This window comes from Aedes aegypti, chromosome 2 (assembly GCF_002204515.2).
Source record: "Aedes aegypti strain LVP_AGWG chromosome 2, AaegL5.0 Primary Assembly, whole genome shotgun sequence".
Lineage (NCBI taxonomy): Eukaryota > Metazoa > Arthropoda > Insecta > Diptera > Culicidae > Aedes > Aedes aegypti.
In genome coordinates, this window is record NC_035108.1 from 375,714,974 (window position 1) to 375,740,599 (window position 25,626).

General features: G+C 41.5%; 1 protein-coding gene across 3 annotated transcripts in view; it reads left to right on the top strand.

Annotated features, from left to right (window-relative positions):
- The first annotated feature begins 23,866 nt into the window (after positions 1-23,866).
- Positions 23,867-25,626, top strand: part of LOC5572457 (nuclear hormone receptor HR78) — a 55,766-nt gene continuing 54,006 nt past the window's right edge. For 2 of the 3 annotated variants that reach the window (XM_021846772.1, XM_021846775.1), the window contains exon 1: positions 23,870-24,270. The gene's annotated coding sequence lies outside the window, so the exon portion shown is untranslated. Of the gene's footprint in view, positions 24,271-25,626 lie in introns of all 3 variants that reach the window. The other variant, XM_021846773.1, reaches the window with a different exon arrangement.

The window sequence follows — 25,626 nt, forward strand, 5'->3', positions numbered from 1 at the left end:
AATATTTAAAATATCAGAGGTGATGTTTTTTTTAATCAAAAGTTATGCGCGATTTTGTAGACAATTTCTTATCGCGCTGGTGTAATTTGCGGTCATATAACGGTGCGGTAGCTATTTACGCTTGCTGTGATGCATTTGAAAAGTGAGAAATTAATTCTGTAATGCTTAAGGTAAAAATGAAGCAAATGTCAAAAATGAAAAAGCAATTTTTGACTTTGAAATCAACAAATCTTAAAAAATAAAAACACATAGGCTTAAAACAGGAAATAAAATAGCTGTGTGTTTTTATTTTTTTCGATTTCTCGATTTTAACGTTGAAAACAGCTTTTTCACTTTTGACATTTGCTCCATTTTTACTTGGGCCTTTTTTTCTGTTTTTTACAAGCGGGAAATGTGCAAACAGATCCCCTGAGAAGGTAACTCAGGGAAAACGGGGATGACGCACCAACGAGGACCCGCTAAAACCAACCTATGCCTTTTGGAATCGCTCAAGTGGTGTACAGTGCATCGACAATACCCTTGGATTCAGACCCTTATCTCCCCGGAACCACCTTACGGTATTTCTTCGGAGAGAACACGTGTAGCAGAAGTAGCCTAGGCAAACTGCTTCTTCTAGCCTACTGAAACAATGTTACAAGGGAGCAGCCTCAGCAGGGCTAATCCTCTGCAGCCAACTCTTGGTCGACACGCCATAGGCGCTGCAATTCTAACATAATGTGAGTGAAAGCCGTAGTTACTGCATTCCAGCACTCGGCATCCGCACACATTCTCTCTATAATATTATCGGGGGACGTGTCCCCTCCGCATGTAGTGAGCATGCGACCTCTCACAACAATGAAATGGGGCAATCGAACACGACATGCTCCGCTGTTTCCTCCACACCAGCACAATTGGGGCATGCAGGAGATTCTGAGTGCCCGAACCTATGCAGGTACTGTCTATAGCAACCATGTCCTGACAGAAACTGCGTCTGGTGGAAGTTCGCTTCCCCATGATTTCTACCATACCAATCTGACACATTTGGTATTAGACGATGGGTCCATCTACCCATAGTGGAGTTATCCCATTCCTGCTGCCAGCTTCTAAGCGTTTCCTCTTTACACGTGTCGCGGACTCCTCTGGTACCCTTTGGTTGAAGCATTGAACATCTTCCTTAATAATGAGCCCGATGGGCGTCATCCCGGCTATGATGCACACGGCCTCTTTAGATACCGTCCGGTATGCACTTGCTACTCTTAAGCACATTATCCTGTACGTGCTTTCCAACCGCTTTAGGTTTCTGCTCGTTCTAAGCGCTTTTGACCAGGTTGGTCCTCCATACCTTAGTGTGGGTAGCGCCACGCTTGCCAGTAGCTTGCGTTTGCTGGCAATTACAGCAGAACTGTTAGATATCATCCTCGAAAGCGCCGCTATAGCCGTAGGTGCCCTTTTACAGGCATATTCAACGTGGCTAGCGAAGCTGAGCTTGTCATCGATCCCCAAGATGCCTAAGGGATCGCTTGGACTCTATGTTGCAATCACCTACCGAGATAAGCGCCTGTTGCTCGGACTTGCGGTTATTGACCACCACCACCTCAGTCTTGTGACGGGCCAGTCCTAGTTTCAAAGACTTCATATAGCTTCCATACATCCGGGAAGATTCCTTGATCAATGCAGCGTTGCATCGTGGTTCTGAACATGTCCGGATCCGTGTTCACTGCCGCTTTGAAGGCAACTTTCGGGATACCATCGGGTCCCGGTGCCTTGTTTGACGCGAATGATTTCACGACTTCTGCCAGCTTTTCGTTCGTCACTCTCGCCACTTCTTCTCCTTCATCTGCCGCATACGGCGCTGGGGGCAATGGGCTTATGGGATGGTGCGAAAAGAGTACATCGATTATCGATCGCAGCAACTCGGGCGACTTCTCTTGGGGCGCTATGGCTCCTTTGGTCTTAGCCATTACCACTCTGTAGGCGTCACCCAATGCACTAGAATTGGCACTCTCGCATAGACTTTCAAAGCATGCCCGTTTTCGACTCTTGATTTCCTTTTTGAGAGCCAACTTTGCCTCTCTGAATGCTGCACCACGTTCCTCTCTTTGTGCTTCTGTGCGTGCGCGTTGCATTCTTCGTCTAGCCCGAAGGCAGATTGCACGAAGATTTGCAATTGATTCGCTCCACCAATACACCGGCGGCCTGTTCTCTCTAGGAGGGGCTTTTCTCGGCATGGAAGCATCACACGCTCGTGATATCACAGCAACTAGCTCTTCACCGTTCAGGTCCAGAGTGTTCCGTTCGCGCCTCAAGGCTTCAGTGAACACTTCGCCGTCGAAGCGCGCTGTTTTCCATCCTCGGGCTTGGGTCGAGTTACATCGCGCTGCCTTCCGCCAGCCTGGTATTATACTATAGCGAATCGATTGATGATCGCTATGAGTATAACCGTCATCAACGCGCCAGTTCATTGTACCTAAAAGGTTAGGACTACAAAACGTCTCGTCGATAATGGATTCTGCACCATTTCTGCGGAAGGTACTCACTGTACCCACATTTGCCAGCTCTACATTTAATGCTGCCAGGGATTCCAACAATAGCTGGCCTCTTTGATTGGTGCAGCGGCTACCCCACTCAACTGCCCATGCATTAAAGTCGCCAGCTGCCGATTAGCTAGTTCGGCTATCATCCTGTCGACCATGTGGGAAAATTCCTCAATCGACCACCTTGGGGGCGCGTAACAACTGCAATAGAACACGCCGTTGATTTTTGCTAACGCAAAACCGTCATTTGAGCTAGAGACTACTTCTTGGATTGGGTATCGTCCTGTCGTTCCTATAGCTGCTAGCTGTTTAGACCAATCCGCCACCCAGTTCCCGTTGTTGGCTGGTATGCGGTATGGGTCCGATAGTAACACCACGTAAGTCTTGGTTTCCGAAACTGACTGCCAAAGCAGCTGCTGGGCTGCATCACTGTGGTTTAAATTTAACTGTGTTACCTCCGTTTTGGCTGCTTTGATACTCCGCTCGTGCCCGGACATTTGGGTCCGCCCGTTTAGTGTCCGTTGTCTGCTCTGTCGACACATATTAGGCTCTTAGCGATTTGCTTACAATCGCTTGCCCTATGGCCTTCAGTGCCGCATTTTCTGCACATCTTACTTCTGTCGGGATCATTGCAAATCCACGACTTATGGCCCTTCCCGAAACACTTGAACCAAACTTCAGGAGGCTGTTGTATGCTCACTGCTCAGCCGGCAAACCGACCAGCCTACCTTGAGTATACCCAAGTTCTTCGCTTTGTTGGCCTCTGCGACCGGCAGCCTGATCGCCGCCACCTGGGTGCCCTGCGGGCCCTTTCTAAGGTAGATGGCCTTACTGGCTACGTCGATGTCATACTGCTCTTTGAGAGCAGCCGAGACTTCCGCTGCGTCGGTGACCTCATCCAGATTTTTACACTGGAGAGTCGCTTCAGCAGTAAGGGATCTTACATCAAACTCGTCGCCAAGTACTTCTTGTGCCAGTTGCTTATAGACTGCACCCTTTTCCTTGGCGTCCTTCTTTAAGACTAGGATCATTTCGCCAACCCTAGTTCGCCTTATGCTCCGCACGTCTGCGCCCAATGGCGATAGCTTCTCTGTGCTTCGCATCGCCTTCAGAACCTCGGCGTATTTCGCTTCCTCCGTTTTGATAACGAGGGCTTCGCCTAAATTCCTACGTTTAGCTGTTTTCGGTTTAGCGCTCTCCTTGGGCTCCGTTTTCGGTTTCCTCTGTTTTTTTCTTATTTCCAACACGTATCCACGGGTTGCTGTTGCCTTGCGCCCGTGGTTCCTGTGGATGCACTGCCTGGTTCGGGTTAACCCGTGGCTCTAGGGTGGGGCTTATTTCCAAAAATCTTTCGTAGTCAGGATTTACAAAGTGGAAAATGATCATCGGTCCCAAAATAACCCCATTTTAGTGAACTCTGAAAAATTTTGGTATGCTTTTCAGCTTGTTTTGGTGATTTTAAGACCCTTAAGGGCAAAAAATCACCTCAAAATTGCGATATCTCTACTCCTTTAGATGATATTTGACGAAATATATTTTATGCATGTGATTTTTGGCCCTTGAATAGGTTACAATGACTGATTACTATGAACCCGAATTAGAATAGCTGGGGAGGATTCCTATGCTTGTAGAATGGAACAAAGAGCAAAGAAGAATGATAGAAAGAACAAAGAACACAGAAGAATGTAAGGTGGGGTGGGTTAAACAAGGGGGAGGGTGTAACTGACGATATTATATTAGAATCAACTATGGAGCCGTGAAAATATCTCGGTTGGATGTATGAGATGTGATTATATGCAAGTTTAACACTCATTTAGTATTTTAGAACGTCCGTTTGATATAACTCCAGCAATTGCTTTTATAATCTGAAAGAAATTACTGAGGGGCCCAAATCCATACAGGCTCAAAATCCGTACACTTCATACAAATAGAAGGAGTTTTACATAAAGTGGAAGGGTTTAGATTCATTTCTTAGGTGTTCGGATTTTGATCCCACACGATATATCCTTATTAGGTAAATCCATAAACGATTTTTGCTTTCCAGCAATAACACTTCTTGTTAGAATTTCCACAGGAATTTCTGGATTATGATGCCATTTCAGCAATTAATTGCGTTTGGGGTTCCAATACTTCACTTTCGCCACAACACCTTCAACATAACTTCGGACAAACGAAAATGCAGATGAAGTTCAATACATCGTTCTACATCTGTATTTGAAATCTATGTTTATAAACAACAGCAGAAGCAAAAAAAATCGGTAGTCAAAATTCAAATTGGTGCACGAGCTTCTATAGGGTGCAAGAGATAAAGTACTTCAGGTTGAAAACCTCTCAAATAAAATCAAAATTAAGTCGTCACAGTTCTGAAACATATTTTTTAGGACAGAGCTACATGAAGGAATTTTCACAGGATGTCCTATGTATATATAAATAATTATATAAATTAGTTATGAATTTAATAGATACTGCGTGAGGCTGAATTTCCAGGATGTAAATGTTGGAACGGTCCCTTTCGATATATCATCATTCAGAAAAAAAAACAACAAAAGGATTATTGAACTAAAGCAGTAAAGTGACGTGCATTTATCTATATCTACCAGGAGAATAATGATGAAATTTCGCATGAAATAAAGGACATTTTAGCCGTTATTGAAATTTTTCCATAAAGTCCAATAAAGTTGCAATAAGTTCCAATAAAATCGTATACAATGGGTCGAAAACTAGAGATGGTTAAAAAATTGGTGCTCTTCCCCTACTTGAAGAAAAATTGCTCGAAATATTTCTGAAGTAGGTAATATTATACATAAGTCATGGGGTCGGACCTGGTGTAGTGGTTAGAACACACACCTTTCACGCTGTGGATCTGGGATCCCATCTCCGAGAAAAAAAATGAAAAAAAATGAAGTCAATAAATATAATCATCGTTTTCTAGATTACCACCCTCCCACCTGTTTAACCCACCCCACCTTACATTCTTCTGTGTTCTTTGTTCTTTCTCTCATTGTTCTTTGCTCTTTGTTCCATTCTACTAGCATAGGAATTCTCCCCAGCTATTCATATGCTTATTCGGGTTCATATTAATCAGCCAGCGTAACCTATTCAAGGGCCAAAAATCGCATGCATAAAATATATTTCGTCAAATATCATCTAAAGGAGTGGAGATATCGCCATTTTGAGGTGATTTTTTGCCCTTAAGGGTCCTAAAATCACCAAAACAAGCTGAAAAGCATACCAAAATTTTTCAGAGTTCACTAAAATGGTAAAACTGCATATACGCCCTTTGCGCCACCTCTAAACCTTCACCAAAAATTCTCATTTTTTCACAGGATGTTATTTTGGGACCGATGATCATTTTCCACTTTGTAAATCCTGACTACGGAAGATTTTTGGAAATAAGCCCCACCCTACCGTGGCTCCTTTTTCTTGGCTTTCTTTGCCTTAGGCTTGGTGTTGGCCTTTCCTTTGTTGCGATGTCCTCTTGATCGCGAGGCTTGGCTCGTGCCAGTTTTTCCGCTCTGGAGGACGGCCGCGTAGGTCACTTTTTCCTTAGCAACCATACGTCTTTTCGCCACGTATTCATCCCCGGAAGCTCCCCTCTTCCGCATCGCGTATTGAATAATATCATCAGATATATTCGTGTTGCCTGTGAAGGAAAACACTTCGGTCTGACACGACCTAGTGTCTTTTTAGCCTTCTACCTTGCCAAGTTGTTCCTTGGCTTTCTCGTAGTCCTGCTTTGCAGCTAGGACTGATTGTCACAATTTCAGTAGACTTGTTTTCAAGTCTTTGCTGATATTGCTTTTGCTCTTAACAAACTCGATGATGACATCATCAGCAGCTACCTGCATTTTAGGGAGGTACTCCCTATTGCGATCCATGGCCTCGATTAGTCCCGGGCTATCGGTCACCTCACATGTTGCACTGGAGCGGCCAGTGCCTGCCGTCGTCACAGTATCTAGGCTTTTGCCCATACTGTTTTCAATAAAGTTGGTCGCCTCCTTCCATAGCGGGAACCTTAGCCTACTGATATGTCCAGAAGCCTCTCCTTCACATTCCGCTAGTTGTTTGTTTTGGTTAATCATCTCTTATGGGTCCCCCTGAGAGCCGCTATCCATCTCCGCTGGAATAGTCGCCTTTATGATCCCCTGGTTATCTATGCTAGCAGGGAGGCCATGCTAGGCATAGCATAGCATAGCATAGCATAGACTGACTGTACATGTCAATGGTTGCTACTCCGTGATTGATCGGAACTGGTAAGAATTGCACTACGATCCAAATGAATAAGGGATGGGAGTTTCCGCTTACTCTCGAAGTGCAATTTTAGCAGATCTAATATTATTGATCAATAACGGCGCCGGCCAAGTCCTTACAGTCAGTTGGGATGGGGAAGGAATGTTAGGGTGTAATGATTGTTGCTTCTAGAGACCGAGAATACCTCTGCATCTCCACAATCACCACGGGAAGGGTGTTTATTAGTGAGGGAGGAAAAGATCTGGGAGTCACCTCTGGTCGGTGATGCGATCCATGGACAAGGGGGAAATATACGACTTGTATTTAAAGCTAGTTTTGTATTTTCGTCTCGAGAAGTTTTTGGAAAAATACGTCAACATCTATAATGTCGAACAATTCAAAAGACGTTTTTATTAATGACGAAAACTGAAAATTACATGTATATATTTTAACTTATATGAAACAGGAATAATGCCGACACTTATAGTGACGAACCATACATAGTTTGTTTGAAAATTACATATGAGTATTACTGTACATTTTGTCTCGATATGGTAGAAGTTTTAGAAAATACGTCAACATTCACAATGTCGAACAATTCAAAAGAATTTTTTTAATAAATAATTTTTAATAATGTCAAAAAGAGAAAATATATGTATATTCAAATTGTATAAGAAAAAAGCATAATGCCGACACATATAGTGACGAACCATACAAAGTTTGTTTTAATATTACATAAAAGTTACGCTTTCAAGAAAATATGTGTTATCATAAGCATGAAACGAACTCACCAGTTGGTAATCCATTCTCGACTGAACACAAAACTGACACTGATAGCAAAACTTCTTGGCGTCCCGAAAATAAACCGTCTTGCTTGGGCCTTCCCAAATACGTACTCAGCAAGACGCTCCAAAACAGGTGAAAAAAAAATCTCCGGCGACGAAAACACGCGCGAATCCGTAAGAAAAATGAATCGGACGACGCAAAACCGAACTGTCCTGCTTGGGCTTCACGTAGCACTACCCAGCAAGACGCTCCAAAACAGGGGGAAGAAAAAATTCTCCGGCAACAAAAACGCGCGAATCCGTCACCAAAATCAATCGGACGACGCAAAACCGAACTGTCCTGCTTGGGCTTCACAAAACACTACCCAGCAAGACGCTCCAAAACAGGGGGAAAAAAAATTCTCCGGCAACGAAAACGCGCGAATCCGTCAGCAAAATCAATCGGACGACGCAAAACCGAACTGTCCTGCTTGGGCTTCACGAAGCACTACCCAGCAAGACGCTCCAAAACAGGGGGAAAAAAATTCTCCGGCAACAAAAACGCGCGAATCCGTCACCAAAATCAATCGGACGACGCAAAACCGAACTGTCCTGCTTGGACTTCACGTAGCACTACCCAGCAAGACGCTCCAAAACAGGGGGAAAAAAAATTCTCCGGCAACAAAAACGCGCGAATCCGTCACCAAAATCAATCGGACGACGCAAAACCGAACTGTCCTGCTTGGGCTTCACAAAGCACTACCCAGCAAGACGCTCCAAAACAGGGGAAAAAAAATTCTCCGGCAACGAAAACGCGCGAATCCGTCAGCAAAATCAATCGGACGACGCAAAACCGAACTGTCCTGCTTGGGCTTCACGAAGCACTACCCAGCAAGACGCTCCAAAACAGGGGGAAAAAAATTCTCCGGCAACAAAAACGCGCGAATCCGTCACCAAAATCAATCGGACGACGCAAAACCGAACTGTCCTGCTTGGGCTTCACGTAGCACTACCCAGCAAGACGCTCCAAAACAGGGGGAAAAAAAATTCTCCGGCAACAAAAACGCGCGAATCCGTCACCAAAATCAATCGGACGACGCAAAACCGAACTGTCCTGCTTGGGCTTCACGTAGCACTACCCAGCAAGACGCTCCAAAACAGGGGGAAAAAAAATTCTCCGGCAACAAAAACGCGCGAATCCGTCACCAAAATCAATCGGACGACGCAAAACCGAACTGTCCTGCTTGGGCTTCACGTAGCACTACCCAGCAAGACGCTCCAAAACAGGGGGAAAAAAATTCTCCGGCAACAAAAACGCGCGAATCCGTCACCAAAATCAATCGGACGACGCAAAACCGAACTGTCCTGCTTGGGCTTCACAAAGCACTCTGCAAGCAGGGAGGCCATGCTAGGGTTGACATAGTCCTTTATGGGGTACTATGTTCAGAGCCGGATCGGCGCAGGTCAAATAATGACATCTGAGCCTACTCCCGCCCAGTTGGAACAACCAGGCGACGGATTTGGGACGTACTCTAAGGCCTGCCACGGTTTTACGGGACGGGGGCAGCCTGCGCCATTAACCCACTCGCCGTTTCGAGCTAGTGTCACCCGACTCTACTAAGGGAGTAGAATGTCGCCGCTGTCAGCCTCAAAGCATATTATCCAGTACATATACCGTGCGCGGCCAGTATACATAACTGGGGCCGTACTGGCGTTGGTCCCAATGTGCTTGAAGCACTCCTACTCGTAGTTGCATGACTTGTCCATTTGTATCGCAACCAGTATGCCATAATCAGGATCTCACTGGCATCAATCCTGATGTGCCGGTTGGCACTCCTGTTAGTTTGGGCTAAGGTGCTTTGGTACTTTGAGCGGCACCGGTCGCTGTGACAGAGTTGCATTCGGATTTTTGTGGTTTTTATGAAGGTTCATCAGAGCCCACTGCGAACTTCACCACATCCTGGGCAACTCCCCAACTCGCAGAGATCTTGGGGTTAAGCTCCTGGACTTTCGTCCCTGCTGCTCCAACAAAAAAAACTAAATTACAACATCCTTTTAATCCCACCCTTATTTAGCCTCAGGTTTAAGACTGAAGAAGGGAAGCCGATTGTCTCGGAGAAACACAAGGTCACCTGCACCATTGCTCCGGGTAGCACAGGAAGGGCACAATACTGTAGAGGGCGCCCTGGTACTCCACAGGCTCCGGTTGCGGTTAATATGTGATATTATACGCATTGGTGTTAGAAAGTAGGGGCATAAAGAGAGGGTGGGTGTCAATATAGGAGACCTCCTCCCCCCTAGTATGGAAATATAGTTTTCTCTTGTAATGATCATGCAATTCGGTATAGGGCACACATACCTTGTTGTTCGCAGTCTAGATACTTCATAGGGGTGTCACGCAAATCATGCCACGCTCCAAGGGGTGGTGAAGGTCAGACAGTTTTTCCGATAAAAACCAATATGGCGTCCAAATTCAATATGGCGCCAAATATTTTTATTTTTGCATATGAAGCTTCTATGTTTTCTTTTTCTAAAACCATGTTATTGTGAAGGGGTTGTTGAAGAAATTTTCGAGTTATAACAGTTTGTGTGAGGCAAAAATTGCCAAAAATAAATATTTTGATTAAAACTATCGAGAGATAATTTGACTAACCGAATGCAGTTCCTTTAGTTACTCGACAGGACCTTTCGAATGAACATGATTTTAAATATCTTGAAAGACCAAGTGTAAATAGTGGGCCGGTCTCAGCGAGAATTATTCAGTATACAATCAAGGATGAAAGCTAGGTACACACTTTCTTCAGCCAATTTGCGCATTAGAAGGGGATAATACGCGTCTCTGGAGGAAAATCTCTGTTTAAACTGAGAGTTTGGCCAAAAACTTCATTCTAAACAGTTTGACAAGGAAGTCATAAACAAGCCCCCCAGACAACCAGAAATCGCATGAAAGTTCACGTTTCAACTCGTTTATTCATACTAATTACATCAAACCCGCAAAACACCGTGGATAAACTCGTCAGATTGATGAGCTTCCTCGCATAAAACACTTCTTTTCTGAGTTCATTTGTACATTTTGTTTCGTCTCGTACACTCGTACAAAGTAAGTCGAATCAATCCGTAGCAGCTGTCAAATCATCATTTGTTATCATAAGCTAAGTCGCATTTGATCAGTTAGGTTAGTTCTGTAGAATATGTAACACTCGCATTGTATGTTATTATTCATCACATAATATATGCACGCATATCGCCTCCACTTTTGTACGTAGAAGGCCTTTTCGCGACATCTTATAAGTGAAATGTTGCACATACAAGGCCTCCAGGTGATTTCGTTATACGTACATTTTGGTTGTCTGGGCCGTATTGTTAGCATCAATCATATAATTCTAATGGTTGTATCTTAGAATACCAATGGTTTGTATTGCGGTCGGGGTTACTTGGCGAAGATCTTTGTGGCAAAATTCACCTTTTTGCGGATGAAAATAAGCTCAATGCTGTATATGTTTATTGACCAACAAGGCGCAAGATTTATCATTAAATTTTACTTACAATTTGTCTCGTTCATAGTAAACCTAATTCATATTCGTTTAACACTGCTTTGAACCTGTAATTTAGAAGTTTACAATTAGTACAAACAGTATTTTTTTTAAGGATTAATATTTCACTTTGCAGTTCAGCTTTTACATTGTCATCAAAACATTAATTATTATAATTTCTGTATTACCGTCGCTGACGGTTCTTCTTTGCATGTATGTAGGTACTACTCATTCTTTCGTATACATAGGGTCGAAGTTTCGGGGGACGCGTCGATGGACGCATCCGTCACAGCATCCTCCCCTTCGTGACGTACGAACACTGGTTCGACGACACCATCTCCGCGACTACAGCTGTACAGCATCCGCTACCATCCTCATCACCACGACCGCCTAATTCCGCTTTCCATGTCCGGCAACATCCAGAATTGCCAAACTGCAGAAAACTCTTCTCCTCAAGATTCCGGCCGATGTCTCGATGTCCGCTAGACGTGCAGTACCACGCGACCACGTATCCATTGGCTTAGAATCTTTCCGTTAGCAATCACCACTAGTGCTCCTTCTTTGTTGGGTGGAACTTTGCTGAACCACTTTGATCGTCGAGATATTATCGGTAAAAAACGACGATCCAACGACTCCAGAACGTATCCAGTTTGTGCTGAATCAGCTCCCAGCTACTCTTCACAGCTCTCTTCTCATCTACTGGTGCTTTGACCGATATCCGGACTCCACTCGAGTTGAGCATCTGAAAACCGTTAGGAGTTAACGATTCCTGTTTCTTGCAATCTAGCGGCAGGACCGTTAACGGCCGCGAGTTCGCCATATGCTCTGCTTCAGCCAATAAAGTGACGAATGATTCGTCGACTATGTTTTGCCGGTTTCCGAGGGCCGTCTTTACGGATCTAACCATCTGTTCCCAACATCCACCCATATGTGGGGCTGATGGTGGGTTAAATCTCCATTGGGTATTCGTGTCCGTTAAAGTGCTACTTAAGCGACTTTTGTTGTCCCGCAACTCGTCTTCAAGCTCCTTTCTAGCGCCATTATCACTATACACTTCTTGTGGTGCACTCCTTCGAACGTTGAAATGTCGGACTGCTTTTTGCACGAGTCAGTAGACAAAGTGTTCACTACCATCAAGTAGATAGCTCGAACTGTCGGGCATGTAAAAATCGGTACTCAGCGCTTCACGGCACTGCGACCAACCTTCACTAAGTAGTGACCGAAGTAATCTACGCCAACAAACGTGAAGGGTCGAAGAAACGGTGTAATTCGAACTTGTGGCAGCTAGCTCATCTTCGGTATTTCTCGTCTAGCTTTGTATGTACGGCACCATTGATCGCGTTTCGATACATTATCTGTGATCTCAACTTGAGGACCCCGCATTCCGCAATTCCTCACTGCTGACGTCTTCAGTTTCCATTTTTTTCGTTTTCCGAATTCGTCGCAGAAGCTTCTCACCGAATCGATAAGCGTTCGCCACGCTTCGTGAAAGCCGTTCGTATTTTGAGAACCGTGATACCGATGATCGTAGATAATAAGAACAGAATGACAGCCGATCGCAATTCTTCTTCTGCATCCTCCACAGCCACTTCGGACTTATCCTTTAGCCAATACTTCTGCCTTCGTATAGAAACGCTGGTCCGCCCATCCATTGAATGTCGGGCTTGCAGTTTGGACTTTGGACCCGTTCCCGACTTAGTAGCCTCATCAGAAACGTTAATTTTGATTCCCAGCCAGCCCACTCTTCAGTCTTCAACTGGCTCAGTATCTCGTTGACTCTAAATGCCACGTACTGCCGATATCGCCGGATATCCGATTTTATCTACGAGACAACGATACTTAAATCACTTATGATTTTCAATGATTTACCATCTCCAATGGTCTTACGTAGACGTGCGCCGATTTCCGCGGCCAGTAGCTCCAGCCTAGGTACGGAAGTTAGTAGAAACGGAGCTACGTTTGTCTTGGACGCCACTAGCGCACAGCGTATCTATCCGCGATCTCGAACGCGGAAATAAGCTACAGATGAGTAAGCTGTGGAGCTGTGGAGCTCTAGATCATCGTAGAAGGAAGGATTGTACTCTGGGAAGTACCTCCGCGGTATTCGCACGTTGTCCGACTCTTCCAAACGCTGTAGCCATCCAGCGTGTAAATATATCCTCGGGTATTTTTTTTCGTCCCAAATCACTTTCGCTCTTGCTACAGGATCTTCCTTTGAACAACGAGCGAGCCGACTAGTCCCAGCGGATCGTAGATCTCCATCACGAAGCTCAGCATCGTTTGCTTAACCGATGCGCTCTCGCTCTCCAGAACCTTTTGTAGACAAATCGTGAAGCAAAATAAATCTTCACCTGGCAGCCACGATATGCCAAGCATCCGCTCGAATCCACTTTGGCTATTAATCGATATACTTTTCACAGAAGTCAGGTTCACTTCTCCGATGGCTTGCGAAACAGAGGACCGATGCTTCTTTTTGATGGCTGCCGCTGCCCTTAGGTATTCTCGTTCATACTCTGTTGCATTGAGATGTTTTACTTACTGTGACTGTGCAGGAGAACACGTTGCTCCAAAGATCGCGGCTTCAATACCATGGTCGATAATGTTTCTATCGGTGAGTTACGGTAGACGAACAAAACTGAGTTCAATCCTTCTTCCGGATTCCAACTTGCTACGTTCCGTGACATACAAGATGCTGCTATGTTCCGCTCATCAAATCATAAATTTTAGGTAAATTAATTTTGCGTAGGTGGGTGGCCGTTGCTCGATAGTTTCTGAATAGTTCCCATGCTATTCAGCCGATGTTTGCAAGTTCGTCGTGGAGCGAGGGAACTACTCCGAATGTTTTTCAGCCGCTGAGCGCTTTTCCGCTACGAGACACTCTCCCTTTGCTGAGCGCTGTTCTTCCGCCGATAGATGTTCGATCGTTGAGTAGTGTTACGTTGCCGAATATATCTCACAGATTAGGCGCATGTCTTCCAACTGCTTGATCAACTACTGCTCCTAAGCCAAAAACCATTGCTTCTCTTCAACACGCCGAGCTTGCTCCTGCGCGTACTGGTGTTCGAAAAGTTTCAACCGGTTGACAAGGTCTTTTACTTTTAGATCCAGGTCTTTACAAACGCCAATGGCTGCCGCCAACAAGCTCGCTTTCTGGTAGGGATCAGTCGATATGACGTTACGCTTGGGTCCTTTCAATATAAAACACAGCCTTTAGCGCTTTTAAAAACCTGGATGAGATTTGTTGTATGGTTTATGCGTTTTTTGTAGCTTTTACGAACATTCGTTGTATGAGACATGCCTTGTCTGTGTGTGTTGTTGTAGATTGTAATAGAATCTGAGCCAAACTGAGCTTCAATAACTTGACTTATTTTGATTCACAATTATTTTTATAAATTGGCGAATTGTTTTTGGGCAAAAAGAAAGCTTTTCGAATCTAGTTTGGTCTGGTATGCTGAAGGATTTGAACTCCAAAATAATTTAAAGAACCTACAATACCTTAATTACTTGTTATGCTTTTCAAACGTAATATATTATTATGTACTCGTAATTCAACGAGGCTTTTTGGTCCTACTTAGGTAGAAGGGAAGTTTACCCACACTATTTATAATTATTTGCAATATATTTACTTTTTTAAAAACTCAAATGCATACGTCCTTTTTTTTAGAAAAAGGTTACATTGAAAGGTTTAGTGGAAGACCACTCTTTTTGTACCTCACATCCATGCCCTTTATATGACTTTTTACTAGATTTTTTCTAATTTGTTTGTCACAATGTCACCCACTCGAAGGAGTGAGAATTAGAGGAATTTCGTACATTTGTCAATATATATTCAGCATTTGTCAATGCATATTTGTTCAGCATATGCAAATTCATTACCGATCAAAGTATTCTCTTATATAGAACGACGTTTCAAATCATATAACATTTTTTGTTTAAATCAATCGGGGCATATGCATTTTTGACCCAATCTTACCCTCAGACGGCTTTGTATATCTTAAACTGATGCCTTAGAATCATTTTTGTAGTGTCATATGAACACTAAGCTGAGAAGCAGGTTCTGTCCCAGTTGGGACGCAGCGCCAGAAAGAAGATCTCATTTCCTTTGCATTATTACCCCATCCACGTGCCTTCCGCTATTGCCCATCCCTCAGGATTAAATTCCCAAAAATTCCCAACAGTAAAACGCAGGTAAGACAAATTTGCACGTTCCCACGTCTTGGTCGGTTTTCGTCGATTTCATTCACTCCTGAAAGCCTCCAAACAGGAACCAAGCGATTGTCTAGTTTGCCTTCGCTTTCCAGGGTTTATTTCAATTTAATTCTTTTATTGCTTTGTGGACAGAGCCAGAGCCTGGCGCATATGTTTCCGATTAGGTCGATTTTATTGCCTGTCGTGAGAGCTGTGTGTCGCTTTCTGGTTTTTCGTAATTTTCTCAAAAGCTGAGATCGCTATTGATTGCTTTCGTTGGTTCGTTCCAAATTTCGCTCGAATATACACTAATTTGAGTGAAAGGATGTTACCCTCGCGCTAAAAATCGATGGTGTGCAATTTGGATGTCAGTTGATATATCCCGAAAAAAATACACAGACTCTTCCATGGAGTAAGGATACCCGAGCAGAAGGAAATAGCTGCAGAATACCAAACTTAAGTAATCCATCTCAATTGATTTAAAAAACTAATCACCTTTATAACGTGTTAAAGAACCCAAACTGATAATTGTATCAAATATTGCAATACCTAAATAATACATGATGAATTTTCGTATAGATGTGAAATTTTCCAATAGTACTTCAATACCTTAAGCAGTTCTCAATGACTTTCCAATGCTGCAATGAGGTATTTCTGATTGTTTCATACAATACTTTCAGTACCATAACAATACCAAACTGAGGTGTAGACAAACCTGTACTACTGATCAATACCTAATTAAAGTATATTATGGTATACTAGTAATGCTTTCCTGCTCGGGTAGTCTTCTACCGCTTTTTGTGAGCTTCCTCGGTTCACATTCTCAAGAAGGAGATTCTTTCACATCTGCGAAATGTCTGACCTAGCAAGTGAACAAGTGAGCGAGTAAACGGTAGAAGAGTTTTTTTTTCGCTTACTTCAAATTCTTTGGAAAAGCAGTGTAAACCCATCAAGCATGTAGAGAACGTGATCTATCACGTTTCCTTTATGCCAACAACCCTTTTTATTTTTGGGAGTGCACTTTGCCGCACAAGAGGAAACAGGCTGACATGAAAATAACAGCGTGACTGCTTCGGCTGCTGCTGGGTGGGATCTTCGCGTATAAACGCAGGATGAAATCAAATGGTTCATTGACGGAAGATTTGCTGAATGAATTGTATGTGAGAAGGAAGAAGAGTTAGGATATTGTTCCAGCGCCATGAAATTAGTCGGTATGCTAAGTGTTACTAGAAGTAGTTGAAGCATCAAATAACAAATTGAAATATTCTATATCAAAGGATTTGAATAGAAAGTTAATTCAACAATCATAGAATTGACTCTTAGGGTGAATACATTCTCAACAGATGCTCCTCTATAATCTCACCGTTTCTCTAAAGAGTGTTCCCTTAATGCTACAACAAGATAACTCGAAATTTAAAACGCATATAATAGGAATATGAGCTACTTATATGGGCGTATCCATAGGGGCCCATGGTTTTTTTCTTATTTTTTTATTAGTAACGTAATTGAAATAATATGTTTTCTGAAGGACATCAAAATTTGCATTCAGGATCAGTGACTGCAGTAATCGATTTTTCTTTTCATTGATAACTTGAGCAGATGAATGTTATCGATTGCCACGCAGGATGCATACAGACATTTTAAAGTTACTGTTGGCTGGAGCGCTGCACATTTCCAAGAAATCTTGTCATTTTGGATGTGCATAAAAGAATCAAGAAGAATGACGTAAAAGTGTGTCCTATTTTAAATATCGTTGCGTCTGATTCAGGAAATGTCGATCGTAGAGACATCGTTGTAAAACACTTTTTTGTGTCATTTTATCATTTACATCATGTTGCATTCCACTGTTGTGATGGAAACCCTGGCTACGTCCATGGCTCTGAATATGTTGCAGTACAAATTAAGCCAATCATTTTGACATGTTAGGCTCAGAAAATTTGAATATCGAGTGATCTTATTGTAGCAATGTCAAATGTGGATAAAATACTGTTCATCGTAATTATTTACACTAAGACTTTTCTTCGGTACTAGCATTCTTCACCAATCTACTGTAGAATGTTTCCATCATCACTCTGTATGGAATGATAATCCAAAACGGATATGAAGTCAGCATCGGTAGCAGTTCTGTGTCATACCAAAGAAGATTCGCCTTTTACGGTCGACTACTTTCCGTTGACGATGCAACGTTGCAACACGTGGGACATCGAAAGTTGAACATAGATGCGTAGTTACTGGAAGCTGCACAGTACCATACACACGACATGTTACGGGATGTGATGTTATCATTCTCATCGGATGCAGTGCGAGTTTCGTCAACTCGCACAATCAGGCTGCATAGATGGAAAACATGTGCTGCAGGACCAAATTAGGACGGCATGGTTTGTGTTGTTGCAACATTAGGCTGCATCTCTAACTGTACAAATAAATCGTCACCTTAAGTGGAAGATGGTGTGGGATGGAAGTACAATCACATACCTACTGTATGCTGTTTGTTTTTGATTTTTCCTCTCTCATGGGATATGATCGTTGTTGGGATTGTTTATGCTAACCGGCTTTCGCTTCGAGCAGGGGTAAATATTTCCAAACAAATTGTGTTTGTACTCGGCACAAACAGCAAACATAATGCCAGGACCTTTCGGTAAGATTGTAGTTTTCGGCGGCAGTGTGCGCTCTTGTTTCAACGGTTGGAAGGAACCGAAGGATCAGCGTTTGAAGCAGGCTTTTCTTTCAACCGAAAACGAATTAAAACAAACAATGAATCCTTTCGTTTGAGTTTCAAAACCGAGCTTATTTGTTCTTAATTTGGGGCAAAAAAAGTTTCACATATAAAATGGAATTGCTGGAAGAAGTACCAAGTAATATGATAATGATGACAAAACTGAACAATTTACAATCAAGATTGTCATGACGCAAACCTTCATCGTTAATAACACTTGAAACAGATCTAATGAAAGTTACGATGCTTTCCGAACAACAAATCAAAGAAGCCTCTAGCCCAGGCTCTTTGATTCAAGTGAGGAAGCAAAGAGTGCCACCTATCGTGGTCAGTTGTTCCGAATTTTGGGGATTTAGGCAGGAGATCTTGAACTCCATTAGGGGAATCAAGGTTTCCTTCCAAATCGCAAAGAAAGGAGCCTTTCGTGTTTTGCCGGAAACTCTTAAAGATCGCGAGCTTCTTCTCAAACATCTTGAACTGAACGTTTGTACAAAGTTGTCTTGAAAGGTCTCTCGAGTCACTATAAGTCACCTGAAGATATCAAAATTCGAATAAATGATTTGATTGGACTTTCCCCCAGTCCAAGTTATCACTATGAAAATGAGAACCCAATCTGGCATTGCTCGGAAAGTGCTTTCTCAAGAATATTATTTAGTTCACTCTAAAAAAAGATCTAAATAATATAAAAGCTTTAAAAAAGCAAGACTTATGTTCGATATCCGTGTGACACGGGAACAACATGGGAAACCTGGAGGAAATTATCAAAATCCCACTCAGTGCCAAAAATGGGGCCATGGTACAAAAACTTGCCGCATGGATGCTGAATGCATGATTTGCGGAGGTTCTTCTCACGCTAAGAACGTCTCTCCAGTGAAGGAAGATACCGATAAGTTCATATGCGCCAATTGCGATGGCAATCATAACCCAGACAACCAGAAATCGCATGAAAGTTCTCGTTACAACTCGTTTATTCATACTAATTACATCAAACCCGCAAAACACCGTGGATAAACTCGTCAGTTTGATGAGTTTCCTCGCATAAAACACTTCTTTTCTGAGTTCATTTATACATTTTGTTTCGTCTCGTACACTCGTACAAAGTAAGTCGCATCAATCCGTAGCAGCTGTTAAATCAACATTTGTTATCATAAGTTAAGTCGCATAAGATCACAGGTTGGTTCGGTAGAATATTTATACATTCGCATTGTATGTTATTATTCATCACATTATATATGCACGCATATCGCCTCCACTTTTGTACGTAGAAGGCCTTTTCGCGACATCTTATAAGTGAAATTTTGCACATATAAAGCCTCCAGGTGATTTCGTTCTACGTACATTTTGGGTGTCTGGGAAGTCCAATTTTTCGGCTTGCCCTGCGCGTCGAGTCGTCGAGGCTCGTGCCAGACAGATAAAAGATAATATTCGCTACGATAACGGTCGTTTACGGAATTTGCCTGGTAGAGTATCGAACAATGCTCATTTTTCAGTTAACGATTTTCAGTTGATCAAGAATCATACCCATCAGGAAGATCATAATCATGCTCATTCACAAACTAATTTTAATTCGTCGGGAAGCCGTACGATTTTTTTAATTTCGAGATACCCACGGAAAATCCTTTGCCAATATCGTAGCAGGTAATTTGAACTCCTCCCCTATTCGTACTACGAGTACCCATTCTACTTGTTTCAAATCAAATGGAAAAAACCCTGCCGGCACAGGTAACATCTACTCCGCCTCTTCGTCTACAGAAAGTTCTAAAGGAAAATCATCAAACGTACCCTCTTCTAGTGATATGTCTATATGGAGAAGACAATTTCAACGCACTCGTGATCCTGCTATGAAAATTATGTGGCAGCTTTGCAGAAAGAAATCTAGAAACGTTTTTCTCAATTAAGAAACAAAAATTTTGAAAATAAGCTTTCTCAATTGGACCGTGGCTCTAAGCCATTTTGGAAATTATCAAAAATGTTGAAAAACCACAGAAGCCAATACCGGCATTAAAGAAGGAAAACAAATTATTACTAACTAATTGCGAAAAAGCTCAAAAACTTGCAGTTTGGAAGCGCGCACAATTTTAATTTAGGACTTACTAGTCCAATCGGGGCCCTTCCTTAGCCGAGTGGTTAGAGTCCGCGGCTACAAAGCAAAGCCATGCTGAATGTGTCTGGGTTCGATTCCCGGTCGGTCCAGGAACTTTTCGTAATGGAAATTTCTCTGAATTCCCTGGGCATAGAGTATCATCGTACCTGCCACACGATATAAGAATGCAAAAATGGCAATTGAGGCAAAGAAAGCTCCCAATTAAAAACTGTGGAAGTGCTCATAAGAACACTAAGCTGAGTAACCGGCTTTGTCCCAGTGGGAACGTTAATGCCAAGAAGAAGAACTAGTCCAATTAAAAATAAAGTTACTCAGGACTTCGAAAATATTCTCAATCAAGAGAACGTTTTTGAAAATTCCTGGAAGACTGATTTGGAAGAAGTGAGAACTATTATTTAAAAAATCAAAAATATGAGAGCCCCTGGCGATGATGGAATTTTTAAATCCCCATCAAAAAACTTCCAGAAAATAGCTTATCATTCTAAGTTGACATATTTAACAAATATTTTCAGTTGTCATAATTTCCTGACAAAAGGAAAAATGCCAAAGTTGTTCCAATAATGAAGCCAGACAAAAATCCTGCAGAAGCTTCTAGCTATCGTCCAATCAGTTTGCTATCCTCCATCAGTAAACTTTTTGAAAAGGTCATTTTGAACAGAATGATGGTCCAACGAAAATTCAAGTTTTGCCAATGAACAGTTCAGATTCCGCCATGCACATTCGACCACTCATCAACTTTTACGTGTAACAAATTTGATCCGTTCCAACAAATCTGAAGGCTATTCTACTGCTCTTGCTCTTCTAGACATATAAAAAGCATTCGACAGTGTTTGGCATGAAGGTTTGATCGTAAAATTAAAGAAATTTAATTTTCCAACATACATTGTTAGAATAATACAAACTTATCTGGCAAATCGTACACTTCAGGATAATTATCAGAACTACAGATCTGAAAGACTTCCTGTAAGAGCTGGTGTTCCCCAAGGCAGCATTTTGGGACCAATATTATACAATATTTTGACATCTGACTTACCTGAGTTGCCTCAAGGATGTCAAAAATCCTTGTTTGCGGATGACACGGGCCTCTCCGCCAAAGGACGAAGTTTGCGTGTCATCTGTAGTCGATTGCAAAAAAGTTTGGATATATTTTCTTCAAACTTGCAAAAATGGAAGATTTCTCCTAATGCTTCCAAAACTCAACTAATAATATTCCCACATAAACCAAGAGCTCTTTATTTGAAATTTTCAAGTAGACATATTGTCACGATGAGAGGGGATCCAATAAATTGGTCAGATGAGGTTAAGTATCTAAATTTTACTTTCAAAAATCCCATTGAGGGCATTCAAGCCAAATGTAACAAATATGTAAAAAAGCTTTATCTTCTTATTAAAAGAAAATCAAAACGTTGTTTTAAGAACAAGCTTTTGATATTCAAACAAATTTTCAGGCCCGCCATGTTGTATGCTGTACCAATATGGAATAGCTGTTGTAATACCAGGAAGAAAGGTCTGAAGCTTCACTCTTAAAAATAATGAAATTTACTTGCGACGTAAACCTTATAACACTTAATTATTTCACAACTTAAACATGAATTTGACTTGATTTTATGCCTCTTTGGACGTATCCTAAAACCTCAATGTACAACAACCTAGTTTTACATTAAAATAAAAAATGAGCGCTATGTCTTTGATTCTAGGTGTCCCAAGCGTAGAAAATTGAACGCAAGAATTTATTTGAAATCTTTTGAGACGTAAACTTACATTTCCGATGGCATCGTTGGCGTCATCGTGCAGAAAATATAGTTTGTTTTCAAACGGAGTCAGTGAAGGACGCCGCGAGTGAAGTGGACAAAGAAACAGATCAATCAAAGATTTTTGAGCTTTACAGCATTAAATATTTTGAAATATTAGTTTTTCATTACTATCCTAAATGCGGTGAGTACGTAGTTCGTTTAAATGTGTGATGAGAAAAAAAAAACTGTGTGATGTGGCGTTTCAAATGCTTGGTGTTTGGACGACACTTTGGTGAAATGGATTTCGATACAGACTGCTACATTATTTGAAATGCCAGGATCGAGAATAAAGGATACGAATATTCGCCAATCAGCTGGTAAGCATTATATGTCTTAGGAATTTCTTAAACAATTTGCCAAGTAACGCAAAGACCATCGCCACGATCATCATTTTCATTTTTATTGCATCTGTTCTTAGACCCGCGTCACACAAAACCGAATACACGGCATGGCGTGAGAGTAGATCATTGCATCTTATTTTTACGTCATGTCGTGTATTTTTTTTTGGCTGGGTGTGATCATGTAATTTTAAGATCGGATGTAAATTTATGTCAAATGGTTCGCTTCTTTTATGTGCATCTAAGTGGATTGAAATTTACACGAAATTTTCGAAGAGTGTTCCTCCCTAGTAGGGTAACGGTCGTATTTTGGACCCCATAAGGAAGTGATTTTAGTGTTTTGCCCCAATCAATTAATTGTACAGCGTAGCCAAATCAAAGAACACGCCAAAATGAAGAGAAAAACTTCATCTACGAGATAAAAATGCCCATACGGTCATGTAGGATCCAAAAAACGTCGAAAATAATTGAATTGTGAAGCACTGTTTTTCATAATTTTGGACACACTAATACATTTTGGACCCTCAAAGTATATATTTTGGACCCTCGGCATTTATTATCGTTTGGCGACAAAGTCCACGATACTGGTTGTATAATATGCTTGCCCATAGTCTAATCATTCGATTGACAATGGAGAACCGAAGAAATTCTACGCTTTTTGTTCAGAAAGTTGAAAAAAGTTTTTGTTTACATTTGAAAAATTTCTGACGGCTTCAATTTCGGTGTGTAACGTGTTGAAACGGTTGCATGAATGCACCAATTAAATTAAATTAATTTCAGATAAAATAAACACATTTTCTATATACAAACGGTTGATGCAAGAGCGGAATAGTCCTATCTTTCCAAATGGCATGCTAATTGAGTTGGTCTCTCGATTTAAACTGGGAAATTTGCAGGAAAATGGCCCAGGGGGTCCAAAATATATAGAGGTCCAAAATATATTGGTTACCCTATAATACCAATGAGTTGCATAGAATATTCAATGTTGAAAAATTGGAACACATGTCAAATAAAATAATTAATAATTTCAGGCAAAAATCGTTGCAATCTTCCATTGTGTTATATATTTAGGTTAAGTTAGGTTAAGTCAATTGAAAACATTTTTTTTCTCTGATATGTAGGTGAAATCAACTCACATGTAAGAAATCTGAACTGCTACGGCAAATGAAATGTAATATTAACAACACATGTTAAGAAAAGCTTAAATTTGTTTAACCAAATTAGGATGATAGTGTTGTGTAACACAAAACACCTAGATATATGAAATAAAATTAAAAAAAAAACACAGAACACACTAATAAAAATTAAAAAAGAGATGACGATTTTGTCAATTAATCGATCTTATCTCATGGATCAAGAAGATAAAATCATATTCATCTTGAGTTGACCTCGAATATTATTCATAAGAGCATACACATAATCTTTATTCACATGCCTCACAAACTGCCATTTCAAATCGCTAAAAACTCTACCCACTACACAAACCACCCAACAGAAGCATGGAAGCATAAAATCCCTCGTCCACATAAACTATCGTGTCCTATCCCCCACAGCATATTCACCGCCCATTCATCGACTCTGTCAAAGCAAATGAATGAACCGCATTTAAACCCATACAAACATCACCAAAGGTTCCATGAAATCCCAGCAGTCAGAGCGAGCTCGCAGTATCTACACCCATACCTGGAGGCGAACATTCACCGCAATCTAAATGCCAAGCCAGGTGATTCAGGAAACACCATCAATGCCGAAGAGCGAGAAGCTGGTTGTTTTCGTAGAGGCACGTCCCTTGAGTCAAACTCGTGTGTGGTGCATGGCTGAACGGGGTTGTGCTGTGCGGTAGTGTCCACGAATATTTTCATTTTTTTATTATCACCACAATTTGTTTTTCATTTGTTTCTGTTAATCTACTACGTGATTGTTTGAATTGTGTGGTGAAGAGTCACATTGGTCATTGAGGCAATTTTTCTGGTTTCGCACCCTAAGAGAGCTTGTGGCACAGCGTGAAAGGTGAAAAGTTTCCAATTGATGTCGTAGGCATGAAAGTGGATTAATAGCTGGTATAGCGGAATCTTGGACCGATACGAAAAGGTAAGAAGTGAGCGCATTCTACTTCCTGGCCCGGGGGAGATTGGAACCAAACCTCTCACTTTTGTTCCCTCTTCATAGCACGTTTAGCATTTAGATATTCCCGAACAGTGGATTACAACGAATACGTATAGAATGAATCATTTTGAGTTATATTTTTGTTAAAACATAGTGAGTTATATTTTTGTTTGCATTCTAACAGTTTTTGTTTGAATATTGCTCATTGTAGAGATTTTATGATTTTTGTAATATTAACTACTAACCAGCTTACTTTGTTAGAAATAAAACTGCTTGCTGAATAGTAAGAATCTGTCGATCACTAGACACTGAAGAAGTCTGTAAGTCGCAGACGAAATAGGCCTATCTGTCAAGATAAGCAACACATATTAGAGTTTAAAGGTATTTGCTTGCCTAAATAGTGATTTTAGTATTTTATTTTTGCAAAAAGTGAAGTGTTAAAGTTCAATTTGTAGTTTTAAACATACTCTAATAATCCCTCCCCTAAATTTAATATAAAAAAAAGTGTAGTAAGAATATGTTATAATTCTATTGTAATCCACCTGTCGGGTTGTCTGCTGCATTCGCTTGTGGACTGGAGAAATATGTGTGCACGTTGCGGTTTCTTGGTTTCTTCGAAGTCGCAAAGAGCAGTGAACGGTGAATACTTTTGCACGGCGACTGACTGCATTTCAGCAGGGTTGTTGTTGTTGCCGTTTGGTTTGCGAGCAAGTGGATGCTGCTCAGTTGTTGTCGTTGTTGTGTAGTTTGAATGGCAAGCAAGATTCGTTCATTCTGACATTTGAAAGAAGTGTGCGGTGGGATTGTGACCTTTGAAGAGTAGAAGGTTTTTTTTTGTTCGAGAACACTTATAAGTATGCGATACAGATGAAATCATATGAAGCTCTACATTTGAGCGAAACTAGTGGAGACGCATGGCTGTTTTTAAATTTATTGTTTTAAGACTGATACTGATATACGCGTTATATGAATTACCTTCTTTTTCTTCGTTTTCAGAAAAAAATATGTACCGTTTTGGCTCAAATTCAATTATAATCTTCGTAACTTCTGCATAACTATGCTGAGGGTCGTGGGTTCGAATCCCGCTGGTTGAGGATCTTTCTTAAAGGAAATTTTCTCGATTCCCAGGCATAGAGTGTCTTCGTATCTGCCACACGGCATTCACATGCAAAAATGGTCAATTGGCAGCTCTCAGTTATATATCTATGGAAGTGCTCATAAGAACACTAATCTGAGAAGCAGGCTTTGTCCCAGTTAGGACGTAACGCCACAAAGAAGAACTTCTGCATAAGGTGATTAATTATTGTATTACGCAAGTTCTCCATATTAATTAGTAATGAA